The sequence below is a fragment of the Dasypus novemcinctus genome, chromosome 22 (genome assembly GCF_030445035.2).
Source record: "Dasypus novemcinctus isolate mDasNov1 chromosome 22, mDasNov1.1.hap2, whole genome shotgun sequence".
Classification (NCBI taxonomy): domain Eukaryota; kingdom Metazoa; phylum Chordata; class Mammalia; order Cingulata; family Dasypodidae; genus Dasypus; species Dasypus novemcinctus.
Window position 1 is genome coordinate 62,493,888 of NC_080694.1, and position 13,034 is coordinate 62,506,921.

At 42.4% G+C, this 13,034-nt stretch overlaps 1 pseudogene; it reads left to right on the forward strand.

Annotated features, from left to right (window-relative positions):
- The first annotated feature begins 474 nt into the window (after nucleotides 1–474).
- Nucleotides 475–2,319, forward strand: LOC101435476 (zinc finger protein 131 pseudogene; annotated as a pseudogene).
- The last annotated feature ends 10,715 nt before the right edge of the window (nucleotides 2,320–13,034 follow it).

Consider the following 13,034-nt stretch of genomic DNA (forward strand, 5'->3'; position numbering starts at 1 on the left):
GTGCTCAAGGAGTGCCAGGCCATGCAGGGGTGTCCCCCATGTAGGGGAGCCCCACACACAAGGAGTGTGCCCCATAAGGAGAGTTGCCCAGCGCAAAAAAAGTGCAGGCTGCCCAGGAGTGGTGCCACACACATGGGGAACTGATGCAGCAAGATGATGCAACCAAAAGAGACACAGATTCCAGGTGCTGCTGACACAGAAGCAGACACAGAAGAACATACAGTAAACGGACACAGCAGACAACTGGGGAAGGGGGCAGGGAAGGGGAAAGAAAGAAATAAAAATTAAAGTGAATGTTATATGGCAAAAAAGGACTTTATGGATATGATTAATTTAAGGATCTTGAGATGGGGAAAGTATTCTGGATTATCAGAGTGGACCCTAAATATAATCACATGGTTCCTTATAAGAGGAAGGCAGGGAGATGCATCAAGGATTGGGCCTCTCCTCCTTCCCTAAAGCAACCCAATGGCCATGGAGGCCGAAGAAACTATGGAATGCCTTCAGGAGTTTCTTGAATGTCATAACGTGGTCCTGGACTGATTGAATGAACAATGAGAGCAGGGCCAGTTTGCTGACATGACCCCGATTGTCCACGGACCCACTTTAAGGCCCACGAGGCTGTTATGGCTGCTTGCAGTAAGTTCTACAGGTTCTTTCAGGAGTTTTCTTGGGAGCTTTTGATGGAGATAGAAGGTGTTAGTAATATGGCCTTTCGTCGTTTAATTGAGTTCATGTACACAGCAAAATTAACGATAAGAGGAGAAGAAGCCAATAATGTGTAGAAAGCAGCAGAGTTTCTACAAATGCTAGAAGCATCAAAGCCCTTGAAGTCAGGAAAAAGAAAATTCAGCTCCACTGGAGGAAATACTACAGGAAAAAGTGAGGCAAAAAGAGAAAGATTGCAGTAACTCAAATGTTATCACTGAGTCATTGCCATCTGCAGAATCATAACCTGTTGAGATCGAGGTGGAGATCGCTGAAGGCACAATTGAAGTGGAAGATGAAGGCATTGAAACAATCAGGGAAGTGTCTTCTGCCAAGCAGTCCATTAAGTACATTCAGAGCACAGGTTCCTTTGATGATTCCGCTTTAGCAGTATTGTTGGATGTTACCAGCAGCTACCATTAAGGTGATAGAAAAGGGAGATGATGATAGCTATGCAGACGGTCTGACCCCACAAGCAAACAAGAGCACATGAAATCACACTCCACTGAGAGTTTCAGGTGTGAACTATGCAATAAAAGGTATCTTTGTGGGGGAGTGGATGTAGCTCAGTGATTGAGTGACTTCTTCCCGTGAATGAGGTCCTCAGTTCAATCCCCAGTACCTCCTAAGGAAAAACAAGGCATCTTCCGGGGAACACATGGAAACAGCAGCTCAATTGTTACCACCTTGAGGAAGGGGCAGTCAGTAAAAAGCAAGGAACTGGGGGAAAATTCACATCTGTCAGTACTGCGAGAAAGAGTCTGACCACTTTGGACATTTTAAAGAGCTTCTTGGAAAACACAGGTGAAAAACCTTTTGAGTGGCCACATTGTCATGGACAATTTGCAAGAAATAGCATACTTAAATTTCACCTGACTGCCTTCCAACCTGGAGTGGGGACAAAAAGGGAAGAAAGGAGCTTTATGAGTGTCAGGTCTATAATAGTGTGTTTAACAGCTGGGACCAGTTCAAAGATCATTTGGTAATATACTCTGGAGATAAACCCAACCATTGTTCTTTAGGTGACTTGTGGTTTATGCAAGGAAATGAACTAAGAAGGCACCTCAATACTGATAAAATATTTCAGAGCATCTAGTAACTGAAGAAGTTCTTTCAGTAGAAACGTGTGCAAACTGAACCTGTGACCATCAATGACTATTATAGAACAAATTGGTAAGGTGCATGTGCCACCATTGCTTTAGGTCCAAGTGGATTCAGTAACTGTGGAACAAGTCTATGCAGATTTGGTCCAGGTCAGCCAAGTGCATGTTTCACTTATGAGTGAGCTTCCAGAGCAGGTACAGGTGAGTTTTTTAGATGTAGGTCAAATTTAGACTGAAGAAGGTACTGAAGTACGTGTAGAGGAGCTGCATGTTAAACTGGTAAATCAGATGCCATTGGAAGTACAAACTGAGCTTCTAGAAGCAGACTTGAATCAAGTGACCCCTGAAATCATGAACCAGGAGGAGAATAAGCCTAGCCAAGCAGATGGTGCTGGGGCTACCAGGGAAGATCATGAAGATGCTGAGGGTTTAGAGACCGAACCAACATCGGATTCCCAAGCTGAACATGAAGAATGAGGATAGAACAGCTCTGCCAGTTTTAGCGTGAAATAAGGAATATCTTCTTTAGTTTATGTGTTGGGTTTTTGAACTGGTTATGGGCAGTGTCACTGTCCTTGAACTAACAGACAGGTGGGCCAAAGTTAAACAACTTCCTGGCGTGCTGAACTGTTTGTCTTGAAGCAGTTGATTTCCCTGCACTTAATGCCACAGAGGAGGAATCTTCCATAAACGAATGGGATGCTTTGAGAGGTATGTTTCTGGAAACTGAAATAAATTATATTCTTACATAAGTTGGGTACAAATGTATCTAATTTCATTGTAGTAAGGCTTCTCCCTTTTCTCTTTCCCAGGTCTTGTCCTTCCTCAGATTTTTCTCCTTATTGTGAAATCAAATGTAAAATCATTAAAATACAGGCTTTATATATTCTAATGCATGTTAGAAAATTGAATATATAAGAAACACATGGCTGCAAGAAGAAAAGTACATTGTTACTATGCAGTTAAATTTTGGCTTCTGGCTTCTTTTGGGTTTGCACAACATTCTTATCTACCCTTGATAGTCACAGATGCCATCTCTGCAACAGGAGTAGAACGGTGGTGGGAAAATTTCTAGAATTAAACAAAACAAAACCATTACACCCATGTGCCTTTTCAAAACCAACAAAATTTCGATATAAAGCATCTCTGGTTTTTTCAAAGTTTGGGTGGTCAGAAGCAATGTAGAAGACACTACAGTAATTTATATTTTTGCTTATAAATGTCAACTACCAGTTGTTTTTCTTCTTCACTTACGTTAGATTGAGAAATTTAATGGCAGCTTAAGGGACATTTTTTTTTAAAGATTTATTTATTTATTTAATTCCCCCCCTCCCCTGGTTGTCTGTTCTCTGTGTCTATTTGCTGCGTCTTGTTTCTTTGTCCGCTTCTGTTGTCGTCAGTGGCACGGGAAGTGTGGGCGGCGCCATTCCTGGGCAGGCTGCACTTTCTTTCGTGCTGGGCAGCTCTCCTTGCAGGTGCACTCCTTGCGCGTGGGGCTCCCCTACGCGGGGGACACCCCTGCGTGGGGTGGCACTCCTTGTGCGCATCAGCACTGCGCATGGGCCAGCTCCAAACGGGTCAAGGAGGCCCGGGGTTTGAACCGTGGACCTCCCATGTGGTAGACGGACGCCCTAACCACTGGGCCAAGTCCGTTTCCATTAAGGGACATTATCAGTTGGGAAAATTCATTTATATCTATGGTAAACTTTATTTTGTTGAAAAGTTGCACTAGTATTTTACTACCAGATGGGAAAAGAAAAAAGATATGCATCATTTTTAAATTACTGTATTTAAAATGAAGTACAGGGAAGCGGATGTGGCTCAACTGATAAGAGTGCCTGCCTACCATATAGGAGGTCCAGGGTTCAACCCCAGGACCCATGTGGTGAGCTGGCCCTTGCGCAGTGCTGCCACACGCAAGGAGTGCCATGCCACACATGGGTGTCCCCTGTGTAGGGGTGCCCCACATGCAAGGAGTGCACCCCACAGGGAGAGCCGCCCCACATGAAAAGCACAGCCCGCCCAGGAGTGGCACCACACACACGGAGAGCTGATGCAGCAAGATGATGTAACAAAAAATAGATACAGATTCCCATGCCGCCTGACGAGAATGCAAGTGGACACAGAAGAACACACAGCAAATGGACACAGAGAGCAGACAATGGGGCGGGGGGGAAGGAAAGGGAGAGAAATAAAAAAATAAACTTTAAAAAACCATACTGAGAAAAGCATGTATATATCTAGCTTTGTTTTGAATTGAGTATTTTTCCTCTGATCCTTAGCATAAAGATCTCGTGCTATAATTTTTAAAGCCATACAAAATAACAGTGCTAAACTGTGGACTTAAAAGTAGGTGTGTAAATATTTTTAATTGGAATTATTTGGAAAATAAAATATAACAACCACATTTTTTTAAAAAAAAGAGGAAGGCAGAGGGAGATTTGATGACAGGCACAGAAGAGAAGGCAATGTGACTGTGGAGCCTGAGAGGGAGTGATGCAGCCCCAAGCCAAGGAATGCCAGCAGCCACCAGAACCTGGAAAGCAAAGTTTTTCTGGAATTCCTAGATCCTGGTGTTCTACTGTCCCTTGTTTGTTCCCTTTCTTGGTTGAACTTTCTCTAATTAAACTGTTGGAGTGTGCCATCAGTTTCTTGCTGAGACCCTGCATAGAGGTATAGGGACCAAAATAGAAGAGCCCCTGGAAGTCCTTTCCGTCACCAGTGGACACATCCTTTGGTCCTTGGTCTTCTCAGACAATGCTGCGGTCATCAGCCCCTCAGAACTGTGGTTTTAGATGTCCCGTGGCCCTATGTTATCCTTCCTCAGAAGCACATTTCTCACAGGCCTCAGTAATGTTACATTCTCTTGGGTGCTGAACCCAGATGCCTTTTGCTGGTCAAAGATGGAGGTGAATCCCTCAGTGCCTGTCCAGGATGGGCAAGTCCAGCCACAGCCCAGGTACCTCGAAGCCCACTTGAGGCAGAGGATTTGTACAAGGCTGGTTTTGGAATGTAAGTTCTGTCTCCTTGGTAGATCACTGAGACTGGTTTCCCTGCCATCCCTACCCCCCACCTTTCCCATCTCCACAGGGTCCAATGCAGAGAGAGAGAAGGTTCTGGCCTTTTCCTTATTGTATCAATCAATCTATTTTTCCTGGGAACTGCTCTCCACCATTAGCTGGACAAGCTATATTGCCACTAAAATTTATTAACTGCAGCTTATAGGAACAAGTTAATGGACTGAATTTTTTTTTCTCAATGTTAACTTGTTCTCCCATTTATTTTTCTTAAACCTTTGGCAACTGCCAACACTCTCCAGGATTGATAGACCACAGAATGAAAGAACAGGAACAAAGTAATTATGCTGGGTTTAATAGGTCTTGTTGCAATTCAGCAAACAGGCATAATTTTATTTTTACAGTGTGTTTGTATATTTGAGTCAGAATTCCTACAGGGAAACAATCTGATTCCTAAAGCCTGGGCATCAAGATTGCCAGTTGGAAACGTGAGGGCTGTGTTCATCCAAGGACTCAGGCTGGGGTAGTGGTGGGACTGATCACCCCACAGAGGCAGAATGGGTCTCCCACCCAAAATTTAGTTCAGGTGTCAAGACTGGTGGTGCCACACATGCACCAAGAGGAAATGAAAAGGTTTATTGCATACATTTATTAATGAAACTTTCTGGGGATTACAGTGCAGGTTCCCAAACTACTCTGGAAACAACTTGAGAGAGAATTGGGAGGGGTTCTAAGCATGGGACTTTATGGGTGCTAGGAAGTGGGACTGGGGTGAGGGTTCCTGTGTGCAAGCCAGGGCTTGCGTGTCTTGAACCACCCCTCACCCCCAACACCAAGGGAAGGAGCACCCAGGATTTCTTATCACCTTGCCCAGATGTGGGGAGTAAGGGGAAGAGCAGACGATGGGGTTTCAAAGTCAACCAAAAAAGAAATCAGAGTACAGGTGGTTTCTGCACAAATGGTCAAGAACCTTACGGGAAAGAACTTATCCGAAGGCCTGTGAAGGTACATATATATACCAGGTGCCAAGGACAGTGGCTGAGGTAAAAGATGATTTTGAATACTACATGTCTGGTACTTATACAATCCTCTGTCTCAGCTGCCTGAACTGTAAAGAGAAGCAGAAATAAAAGTCAAGTAAAATTCTTCTAAGAGCTTTCTCCAAAATTCTTTATTAGCCTTTGAAGGGAAAGAGGACAGCCTTGCTTTGTAGCACATGTAACAACGGATCAAAAGTGGAATAGGCATTGCTTAAATGGAAGGAGAGGCTGAAGGGAGAGGGGGCGTCTTTGGAACTTCTGTTCAGAAAGCTCTTCCAACCAGATCTTTCTAGGGTTGCTTCCTCTCGTACTGTAGCATGTTGAGAGATTCTTTTTCTTTTTTTAATGGCCATAGCAATATTTCCAGGCCCAAATGTTTTTCCAGAATTTTGCCACTCTTTATCAAGAGCCAGAGCTTATTCTACTGACCTCCGTCACCAAAATCATATGCTCCTAGTTGTTCTCTATTAAACTACCCCCAGCCCCAACCTAGGTGGGGCTTTAATATTGCCTCAGTGAATAGAATTTGGCAGAAGTACCCCTGAGTGACTTCCAAGGTTAGGTCATAAAAGGCAAGATGCCATTTGATAGTCTGCTCTCTCGCTCGCTCTCTCAGAATGCTCACCCTTGAAACCTCACCCCCATACTGCAAGAAAACCCAGGCTACCAGGAGAGGCAACTTGTGAGTCATTTGGCTGACAGCAATACACTGAGGTCTGCACAGTCAGCATCAACTGCCAGACATGTAATGAGTGAGTCTACAGGGTATTCTGTCCTCAGACTTCAAGTCTTCCCAGTGAACCTCGTACATTGTGACAAACTATCCACTCTGTGCCCTGCCCAAATTCCTGACCCACAAAATGAGCATAATCATTGCTTTAAGCCACGAAGTTTTGGGGTAATTTTTTATAGAGCGATATTAACTGGAACTCAGTTCAGATGTCACCTCAGAGAGGCCTTTCCTGACCTCCCTCACCAAAATCATATGCTTCTAGTCATTCTCTATCAAATTATCTTACTTTATTTTCTTAATTTTCATCAGTATTTCAAATTATTTATGTGTCTATTTCACTTGAGAATGTAGGCTCCTTGAAGTGCAAAGATTCTTGGTTGACTGCACCATCCTAGATAAATTTTCTTGGCTGACTTATGGCAGCTGACAACAAAACAGAGGAGAGCAGGGAAAATGCCGTGGTCATTTAAGAGCTGAGAGGGCCTTCGGAAGCACAAATAAAACTCTTCCTCAGGAATCCCAGAGTTGGTTAGGAGGACTCTGAGGTCATGATTCTCAATGAGTAGAGACAGGACTAAATAAACATCCTATCTCAGATCCCATATTAACCTCCAAACTGAGGCCTGGGAAAACATGATACAAGTAAATATGTCCTTGTAAACTGTTGTGGTAGGAAGACTTCCAAGATGCCCCTATGAACTTCAGTGCCTGGTGTTACTACCATGATTACGTTAGGTTGCATGGCAAAAGTAATTAAGTATTAATCAGTTGACCTTAAAATAGGGAGAGTATACAGTTGGACCCACTCTAATCACATGACCCTTTTAAAAGGAGAGTGTTTTGCCCAGTTGGTCGCATGAGAAGTATTTAATTGCGTGGACAGCTTTGAAGAGAAAGGGGGCCATGTGGACAGAATCTAGAAAGGGCCTCTAGGAGCTGAGAGCAGCCTCTGGCCAACAGGCAGTGAGAAAACGGAGACCTCCGTCTTTCAGCTGCAAGCAAATGGGTTCTGCCAACAACCTGAATGAGCTAAGAAGCGAATTCTTCCATAGATTCTCTGGATGAGAATGCAGCTCAATCGACACCTTGATTTCAGCTTTCTAAGACCCTGAGGAGAGAACCCTACTGGGTCTATAGGAAGAAATATTCACTGGCATCAATATCCATTTAATTCCCAGTAAATTTATGTCTAATCCACCTCATGCAGCTTCCTCTTCTACCATCTCTGCAAGATACCCCACACAACAGTAATTCTCACAAGACTATGTGCTGTTTGGGAATTCTCCATAAACGTTTCAAACCTCTTTTCATGCTTCTCTTTATTCTCAAAATGTTTTCCCCTTTTCCCTTCTCTGCTTGGACAATTCCTGTAAACCCATCAAGGACCAAGACCTAAATAAAATGTTACCTTCACTGGGAAGCTTACCATCAAGTAAAATGTTGCTTCTTAGTTGAGTATAGCATTTTACTTACAGCTTTAGTACAGCTATATCGTTAAAGAAATTTAATTGTTCCATCTAGATGCAATACTTGTGAGCTCCTCACATTGAATTTTACCATTTTTGTATTCCCAATTTCTAGGAAATATGGGTTCTCAACAAACATTCACTAAATAAATGAGGAAATCTACAGGCAAAAGAAATACTGGGTTTGTTCTCTGAGGAGGAAGTGATAATTTCAGTTTCAGGGGTGTTTTTTTTTTTTAATAAAAAAGTTTAAGTATATTATTCATGCATGACCATACATAAGGAGTAAGTGTATAGTAAAAGTTGTGAACTTACAAAACAAACATGCATAACATACAGGGTTCCCAAACATCACCCCACCACCAATACCTTGCATTATTGTGAAATATTTGTAACAAATCATGCAAGAGCATAGTCCAAGTATTACTACTAACTATAGTTCATATCTTACATTTGGTGCATTTCCCCCCCAACCTCCCCTATTATGTTTTTTGTGTTCATAAACCATACAATTTATCTAAAGTATACAAACAATGGCATTTGGTATAATCATAGAGTTGTACATTCATCATTTCAATCACTATCAGAGCATTTTCCTTATTCCAGAAAAAAAGAAAAGAACAACAAAAAGCAAACCACTTATACCTGTATGTTAGTGCTTGTATTAGTTAGGGTTCTCTAGGGAAACAGAATCAGCAAGGGATATCCGTCGACAGTAAGAGATTTATCAGTCTCTCACGCAGCTGTGGGGATGCGCAAGTCCATGTTCCGCAGGCAGGCCGCAACCAGGAGCTCCAATCAAAGTCCAACAAAGATTCTTGACAAGTTCTGGGAGATGTTGGCTGGGAAATTCTTTCTCAATGCTGGAATCACTTCCCCTTTTGGATTAAGCGTCACTCACTGCTGATGGCAATCTCCCTGATTGATGTAATTATAACCAGCTATCTGTGATTTACCACTGCAGTAAAGTCAATGTTGACTAAAGTCCATAAATGCCCTTGCATTACAGTTTAGCCCAGTGCTTGCTTAACCAAACTGGGCATAATTACCTGGTCAAGTTAACACAATAGCCTAACCATCACAGTCCTCCCCTTGTCAACTCAGCAACCATACACATTATCTTAAACCATACTTAATCTCTTAAACCATATTCTAATCTTATTACATATAATAAGAGACATGTATATATATGTATTTCCGCCTAACAATATTCAACTCTCCTGCATACAACCAGAAACGCAGTAATTCCATACAGAATAGGGTGCAAGTTCTTGGGTAATATTCAGTCTCAAACTTGCCATCCTCAAATATTATGACATGAAATGAATACGAGTTAACATAATAAGGGGAAAATTTGGGGAAGAAGACAAATTCGTTTTCTGTACATATACTATCATCATAATGAAACAAGGAAGAAAGAGTCATGGCCATTATAGTCCTCATTTCTGTAACTGGTCACGTGGTCAAAGTTCATATTTATTACTACCTTCTTCCACTACCCACTCCATATTTCCATTACCCTCAGCAAGCACTTCAGCTGACTGTGGTTCTTTGGCTGGTGGGGTGGCCCAAACTTTCATTCCTGAAGATTCTGGGCCATTGTTAGTCCTGCTTGGATAGGGTTGCTGCAATTTTCCATTGACTTTAATCATAGGACACAAATCCTATACTGTGCTTTCAAGGGGTGTTTAATTTGATAAGCCAATAGGAAATGTGAGTAGAAATGTTCAGCAGGCAGCTGAAAGTGTGGGAGGGCAGCTCACAGGACAGGCCGTAGAGATTACATTGTTCCTTAGAATAATCTCTTCTATACATTGTGACTTGTGTACTGCTTTCAATTATTTTATCCTTCTCTGTCAGATCTTTCTGAAAACTGCTAACAAGTCAAAGTTTCCCAATTTTAGCAAATTAAAAACAAAAATTATAGTACTTCCTAGAGTGAAGATGTTTATGTCATTTTTGTATTCTTTGATGCCTTTGAATGTTGCTTGTTTTGTTACTTTTTGTACTCATTAAATTCCTCAAATTTGTACTACCATCAATTAAAGTTATGAATTTTAACTTTCTGTGTGTGATGGAATTTCTTTGGCCACTTTTGAGTTTGTGGACATTTTTTGGATGTTATTTTTTCATTTTGAAGATGTTTAGAAGTTTCTGCCATTTTTCTTTAATAACATGTTATTTGTATTTTTTTGTATTTCTAGCAATTAATAACCAAGACTGAAGTATTTCGTATTAAAGGAGTCACTCTAGTGACTAGCCATTGTGTGTAGTGCTTGCATCAGCAGCATCAGTGTCACCTGCAAGCTTGTTAGAAATGGTTAGCCCTCTCCCCAGACCTACTAACTCGGTAACAAGATGATGAGGGTCCCTGCTGATGATTCATAAGCACTTTAAAGTTTAAGATGCTGTTCTAGATTGTTCCTTGGCAAATTTATGGTGCATATATATCAGGTTTGGGATACTAACATACTCAAATTTTTGGTTACTGAGTATCAATCATCTTTCTTTTGTAAAATAGATTAAAAGCTCAAACAGCCTTATGATCCTTCGCTTCCCCAAATTGAACATTTCTTTGTGCTATAAAAATGGAACTGCCTAGTTAAAATTCAACAAAATTTTCCAAAAATATTAAAACTATGTATGTGGGAAGTCAGCACCCAACTACTGAGCCACATTGGCTCCCCTACATTGGTCCCTCTTGTTCTTATTTCTTTTCTTTTTATTTATTTATTTATTTATTTAATTCCCCCCCCCCCCCTTCCCTGGTTGTCTGTTCTTGGTGTCTATTTGCTGCGTCTTGTTTCTTTGTCCGCTTCTGTTGTCGTCAGCGGCACGGGAAGTGTGGGCGGCGCCATTCCTGGACAGGCTGCTCTTTCTTTTCACGCTGGGCGGCTTTCCTCATGGGCGCACTCCTTGCGTGTGGGGCTCCCCCACGCGGGGGACGCCGTTGCGTGGCACGGCACTCCTTGCGTGCATCAGCGCTGCGCATGGCCAGCTCCACACGGGTCAAGGAGGCCCGGGGTTTGAACCGCGGACCTCCCATATGGTAGACGGACGCCCTAACCACTGGGCCAAAGTCCGTTTCCCTCTTGTTCTTATTTCATTTCTTTACCACCTGTAATTTTAGAGTTAAAAAACAAACAACCAACAAGGTTTTTGCTAATAGGCCAAGTGCATCCATTGACTTTTTTCAAAGCAACTTGGTCATTTGTTGATTTTTGTCTAACTGGTTTCTGACAAATTGATTTTGAATGAATTGGCCTGACTCACAGAATGAAAGCTCTGTTGAGAGGTGATAAATGGCCAGTTTTAGGGAGCCTAACAATATTCCTTTTACAATCCTGACAGTTCTCTGATTAAGTAGTAGTGCCGAGAGTTGATCCCTGATGGAAATGGTAATGCTATGCTCTGCATCATTACACCATGACCACTACAGACTAATGCTCCTTAAATAAGCACTGATCACTTGCTAGTTTTAAAGATTTATTTATCTCCCCTTACCCCCCCACCCCCATTGTCTGTTCTCTGTTGTCTATTTGCGTCCTCTTATTCTGTCTGCTTCTGTTGTCGTCAGCGGCACGGGAATCTGTGTTTCTTTTTGTTGCGTCGTCTTGTTGTCAGCTCTCCGTGTGTGCAGCGCCATTCTTAGGCAGGCTGCACTTTCATGCTGGGCGGCTCTCCCGCCTTACACGGGGACACCCCTGTGGGGGGGCACTCCTTGCACGCATCAGCACATGGGCCAGCTGCACACGGGTCAGGAGGCCCGGGGCTTGAACCGCGGACCTCCCATGTGGTAGGCGGACGCCCTAACCGCTGGGCCAAGTCTGCCGCCATTGCTTGTTTTATAAATTGCGGTACACTGGCAATCCTCTGGTACCTTGAAGCAATGGTGCTCACCTCGATGATGATGGTAATGTGATCTATTTACATTTTCAAGAAGCTTTTTTTGGCAAGGAGCTTGTTTTGGTGTAGGTTCTGATTCCTGGAGTTTCCTACTCTACTATCTTCCCACTATCCTGAATGATTTTTAAAAATTCTTTACGGTGAGATACCAGGACCCCCAGGACCTCTTATGTGGGAAGCCGGTGCTCAACCACTGAGCCACATCAGCTCCCGAGTTGGTCCTTGTTCGTTTGCTGTTTTGTTTTTAGGAGGCACCACACTGAACCTGGGACCTCCCATGTGGGAAGCAAGAGCTCAACTGTTCAAGCCACATCTCCCCCGAATGATTTTTAATGGATACCTAAATGTTTAAGTATGACTGACCGGGTTACATAGTATTTTCTCCCTTTCCCTCTTCCCTCGCTCAGTTATTTGGCAAAAATCTATTCATGGACCATTATCTAAAGTTTGGTAGCAGCTAAGAAAATTGCCAACCAGGACCTAGAAAAAAAACAGTTGGTCTCTACATGATCAAGCTCAGATCCTGAAACATTCCAAAAAACTACACATAAAGGTATTTGACTTGTTGTAAATAGTGGCAAATTCCTTGCCTTATAAATAACTGGCTGGCTTTATTGGCTATTTCTGAGCTTTTATTTCTGGGCAGAGTCTGTTCAATGGATGTTAGATCTCTAAGGTAAACTGATTCCTTCGGCTACTTTTCTAGACTAATGACTTTAAGGAAAAAGCTATCACTTCTAACTTCCAACTCTCCACTTTACACTAGGTGTTCGGCATATTACAGAATTAAGGGAAAAAAGATTAAGGAACCAATTAAAATAATTTCCTCTCTGTCCTTAAAATATAGGAAAGGAAGGAAAATAGTAAGTGCAGAAGAATACACACATGGCTTCGGGACATGTCAGGTGATCACAACAAAAACAGTTCATCAGAGCACATAAGATAGATATAACCTGAACAAAGGCAAAACTTGCCAATCCACGTGCTCTGGAAAATAGGAATGTGTTCTGAAGTGGCTAGTAGAGTTTTAAAAATATATATATGGAGAGCAGATATGACTC